We start from the raw sequence: 5,544 nt of genomic DNA, 5'->3' as shown, positions 1-5,544 counted from the left end.
CAAAGCCTTGACTGGGTCCTGCAGTGGAGCTCTGACTATCTGCTCCAAACCTGTTCAGAAAAGCCCTCGCGTGAGAAGGGCAGGCCATTCAGCCCATCACATCCACACAGACCCTCTGAAGACCATGCCATCCAGGCCCAACCCCTATCCTCTCACCCTGCATTCCCCAAAGCCAATCCACCCAACCTGCACATCTTTGGGCTGTGGGAGGAAACCAAAGCACCCGGAGTACCCCATGGAGAGAATGTGCAAACTCGACACAAACAGAAACCCAAGGGAGGGATCAAGGCCAGGTCCCTGACACTGTGAGGCAGCAGTGCTACCCACTGAGCCACCATGCCATTCCCCAGGAGAATCTCAGCAGGTTTTCAGCCATTGTGACTGTGCTTTCTCTTTCAGACAATTCACCTCAATCCTGCAAAACTTGTGCAAGAAGATGTTGGGCACCACTTCCCATAAACTGAATGCAGACAAAGAGATTTTCCCAAAATAGATTAGAAATCAAGTTGACAAAGGGCAAGGGACTGACACCCCAGATGGGACTCGAACCCACAATCCCTGGCTTAGAAGGCCAGTGCCATATCCATTAGGCCACTGGGGCCACACAACAAGCTCAAAATGACAGACTATATGTACTGCACCCGACCTCTCATACTGTGTGTTTCTGAGTGTGAAACTCTCACGAATTGTTTTTTACTCCTACCATCTCATGCTGAATTGTTGGCTGCTTGATAAATCAATCTCGCTTCCCATTTGTCCCCAAACGGAGAGATGAGAAATTAACCAAACTCCAATGTTGCACAACTCAAGTCTGAGGAATATGGAGCAGATGAGAAAATAGCAAAGGGCTCAATGTTATTTTGTGCAGCACCTTGAAGATATTTGCAGTTAGTGGGGAAGGAGTTACTGGAGATATTGCAAACAGCTGCATTGAGGACAAATCAACAGAATCATAGCAGGCATTCAGCCTATTGTGGCTGTGCTGTCTCTTTCAGACAATTCTCCCCAAGTTCTCCCAAATCCTGGAGTTACCTTGTGCCAGTTTCTAATAATCAGCGTTAAAAATCAGACAACACCAGGTTGTAGTCCAACAGGTTTATCTCAAAGTACTAGCTTTCGGAGCGCTGCTGCTTCGTCAGGTGGTTGTGGAGCATAAGATTGTAAGACACAGAATTTATGGCAAAAGTTTACAGTGTGATGTCACTGAAATTATATATTGAAAAAAATGTGGATTGTGTGTGAAGTGTCTCATCTTTTAGAATGACCAGGTTGGTTTCAGTTCTTTCATGTGTAAATCACAAAACGTTTTTCATTGCCAAGTGAAATGGCAAGCTGTCCAATAAAAGCTAAATGCTGTGAATGCTGGAAATCTGAAGCAGAGAAAATGCTGGAGAAATCATGACTCAAAAACATGATTGTGACTTTTTCAGAAAACTCAAAGAGGATTGATGAGGGCAGAGCGGTGGATGTGATCTATATGGACTTCAGTAAGGAGTTCGACAAGGTTCCCCATGGGAGGCTGATCAGCAAGGTTCAAACTCATGGAATACAAGGAGAACTAGCTATTTGGATACAGAACTGGCTCAAAGGTAGGAGACAGAGGATGGTGGTGGAGGGTTGTTTTTCAGACTGGAGCCCTGTGACCAATGGAGTGCCACAAGAATCAGTGCTGGGTCCACTGCTTTCCGTCATTTATATATATGTTAGTATCATTATGAGGTCTCATTAGTAAGTTTGCAGATGACAACAAAATTGGAGGTGTCGTGGACAGCAAAGAAGGTTCCCTCAGATTACAACAGGATCTTGATTAGAAGGGCCGATGAGCTGAGGAGTGATGGGTGGAGTTTAATTTAGATCAATGTGTGGTGCTGCATTTTGGGAAAGCAAATCTTAGCTGGGCTTATAGACTTAATGGGAATGTCCCAGGGAGTGTTGGTGAACAAAGAGACCTTAGAGTGCAGGTTCATAGCTCCTTGAAAGTAGAGTCGGAGATTGATAGGATAGTGAAGAAGGCGTTTGGTATGCTTTCCTTTATTCTAAATCAGTTGTGTACAGTCTATGCAGAGAGATAAGAACCAACAAAACATTGGAATGTTGACATTTCTCAAAGCTCCTGTATTGTTGTGAACAAAAAGGCATTTTCTACTTGAGCAGGAACTGATCTCTGTTCATTGTCAGGCAACAAGAGGGTCTGTGAATTGAAAGAATGATGTGATAATTTGTCAGAAAGACCTGAGACTGTGTTGTTTCCCTGTTACACCTTGGCAGCAGCTGCCCGAAACTTTAGTGTATCCCTCAACATGTCATCTGAGACATTTTAACATGCTGGGCTGTAACGCTCGATTGATGCCAAGACTTTACACTGGCAAATGGCTATGTGTGCCCTCGTAGCATATTGGGTAAACCACTGTCCTCCTAAGTGTGGGATTGTGGGTTTAATTTCCCTCTGGGCTGCTTACGTTTTAAGCTTAGTCTTTGTAGCTGACTTTTGTCCCATGCCAACTTCATCACGATCCAAATTGACTGCATTGTTCAAACTACTCAGTTCAAAATAACTGTGCCTGTGTTGAGATTATGGTGAATGATGTGTAATAGAAACTTGCAAAACACAATTCCAGGATTTGGGAGATCTTGGGGAGAATTGTCTGAAAGAGACAGCATAGCCACAATGGGCTGAATGCCCGCTAAGATTCTGTTGATTTAGAACATAAAACATAGAACGTAGAACAGTACAGCACCGAACAGGCCCTTCAGCCCACGATGTTGTGCCGTCCATTGATCCTCATGTATGCACCCTCAAATGTCTGTGACCATATGCATGTCCAGCAGTTTCTTAAATGTCCCCAATGACCTTGCTTCCAGAACTGCTGCTGGCAACGCATTCCATGCTCTCAAAACTCTCTGTGTAAAGAACCCGGCTCTGACATCCCCTCTATAATTTTCCTCCAACCAGCATCTTTCCTATAATAGGGCAACCAGAACTGGACGCAGTATTCCAAGTGCAGTCTAACCAAAGAAAGCATTTGTCCTCAATGCAACTTTTTGCAACATCTCCACCTACTTCCTCCCCACTAACTGCAAATATCTTGAAAGCGTTGCACAAAATAACATTGAGCCCTTTGCTATTTCCCTGTCTGCTCCATTTTCCTCAGACTTGAGTTGTGCAATGTTGGAGTTTGGTTGGTTTCTTGTCTGTCCGTTTGGGGACAAATGGGAAGTGAGATTGATTTATCAAGCAGCTAATTTTTTTAGCATAAGATGGAAGTTGTAAAAAACAATTAGTGAGAGTATAAAACTGAGAAAAACACAATATGAGCCATCAGGGTGCAGTATTTGAAGGCTGCCAGTTTGATAACAGACATGTAGACCCAGTGGCCTAATGGATAAGATATTGGGCTCCTAAGCCAGGGACTGTGTGCTCAAATCCCATCATAAGTGGATAACTTCCATAGGTTGCCCTCTTTGAACTTTAATGTTAATCTACATTATAAAAATCCCCATGTCTGCATTCAGTTGATGGGAAGTGCTGTCCAAAATGAACTTGCACAAAGTTGTCGGGGATCTGCAGGATTGGGTCGAAATTGCCTGAAAGAGACAGCAGAGCCACAACGGGGAAAGAACTGCTGAGATTCTCCTGGGGCTGGCATGGTGACTCACAGTGTCAGGGACCTGGCTTTGATTCCTCCCTTGGGTGTCTCTTTGTGTCGAGTTTGCACATTCTCTCCATGGGGTACTCGGAGTGCATTGTGTTTTTCCCACAGCCCAAAGATGTGCAGGTTCGGTGGATTGGTTTTGGGGAATGCAGGGTGAGAGGATAGGGATTGGGCCTGGATGGGATGCTCTTCAGAGGGTGAGTGTGGACTTGCTGGGGTGAATGGCTTGTCCCCCTCACTCGAGGGCTTTTATGAACATGTTTGGAGCAGATGGTCAGAGCTCTGCTGCAGATCCCAGTCAAGGCTTTTCTAAGGGACTGGCATCCAGGTGTGTGTTCATATCCTTCTTTTCACTGACCTTCCAGAATGTTCTGTAGCTTTGGCCAAAGGGGTCATGAGCCGGGTTCACATCATCCAATGGGGTCACATTGCCAGGAGCTAGACAACGGATTTACTCAGACTGACACTTCCAGTCATTGAGTCATAGAGATGTACAGCACAGAAACACACCCTCGGTCCAACCCGTCCATGCCGAACAGATATCCCAACCCAATCTAGTCCCACCTTCCAGCACTCGGCCCATCTCCCTCCAAACTCTTCCTATTCATATACCATCCAGATGCCTTTTAAATGATGTAATTGTACCATCCTCCACCACTTCCTCTGGCAGCTCATTCCACACACACACACCACCCTCTGCCTGAAAAAGTTGCCCCTCAGGTCTCTTTTATATCTTTTCCCTCTCACCCTAAACCTAAGCCCTCTAGTTCGGGAGTCCCCCACCCCAGGGTAAAGACCTTGGCTGTTTACCCTATTCATGCTGCTCATGCTCCAGAATTGTTTATAAAAGCCCAAGGGTGAGGAGGGCAGGCCATTCAGCCCATCACGTCCACACTGACCCTCTGAAGAGCATCCCAGCCAGGCCTAACCCCTATCCTCTCACCCTGCATTCCCCAAAACCAATCCACCGAACCTGCACATCTTTCGGATGTGGGAGGAAACCAAAGCACCCGGAGTACCCCATGGAGAGAATGTGCAAACTCGACACAAACAGACACCCAAGGGAGGAATCAAAGCCAGGTCCCTGACACTGTGAGGCAGCAGTGCTACCCACTGAGCCACCATGCCATCCCCAGGAGAATCTCAGCAGGTTTTCAGCCATTGTGACTGTCCTGTCTCTTTCAGGGAATTCTGCAGATCCCCAAAATATCTGTGTAAGATCACACAGGGAACCACATCCCGTCAACTGAAAGCAGACGTCGGGACGTTGTCAAAGAGGATTAAAGACTCGGGACACATGTATCAAGAGTCAAACACCCCAGACAGGACTTGAAACCACAATCCCTGGCTTCGGAGGCCAGTGCATTATCCATTAGGCCACTGAGGCCCCACACCCACACTAGCAATGGCAGCGTTTAAATACTGCACCCTGACCTCTCATCGTGTGTGTTTCTGTGTGTTGCACTCTCACTATTTGGTTCTTACCCCTTCCATCTCATGCTAAATCGTTGGCTGCTTCATAAATTGATCCTGCCTCCCATTTCTCCCCAAATGGACAGATGAGAAATCAACCAAACTCCAACTTTGCACAACTCAAGTCTGAGGAAAATGGAGCAGACAGGAAAATAGCAAAGGGCTCAATGTTATTTTGTGCAGCACTTTCAAGATATTTGCAGTTACTGGGGAAGATGGAAGTGGAGATGTTGCAAAAAGCTGCATTGAGGACAAATCAACCCAATCTTGTTGGGCATTCAGCCCATTGTGGCTGTGCTGTCTCTTTCAGACAATTCATCCCAGGATCTCCCAAATCCCGGAATTATCTTGTATAAGTTTCTACTAAACAGCATTTGCCATAATCTCAACATAGGCACAATGATTTTTAACAGAGTAG

General features: G+C 45.9%; 1 non-coding gene across 1 annotated transcript; it reads right to left on the bottom strand.

The window, feature by feature from the left end:
* Positions 1 to 528: 528 nt before the first annotated feature.
* trnar-ucu (transfer RNA arginine (anticodon UCU)) lies at positions 529 to 601 on the bottom strand. Its single transcript has one exon. It is a non-coding gene; the product is annotated as a tRNA-Arg (tRNA).
* Between the last annotated feature and the right edge of the window lie 4,943 nt (positions 602 to 5,544).

The sequence above is a fragment of the Chiloscyllium punctatum genome, chromosome 18 (assembly GCF_047496795.1).
Source record: "Chiloscyllium punctatum isolate Juve2018m chromosome 18, sChiPun1.3, whole genome shotgun sequence".
NCBI classification, from domain to species: Eukaryota; Metazoa; Chordata; class Chondrichthyes; order Orectolobiformes; family Hemiscylliidae; genus Chiloscyllium; species Chiloscyllium punctatum.
Note: the sequence above shows the minus strand (reverse complement) of the source record. Positions and strands in the feature narration are given on the sequence as shown.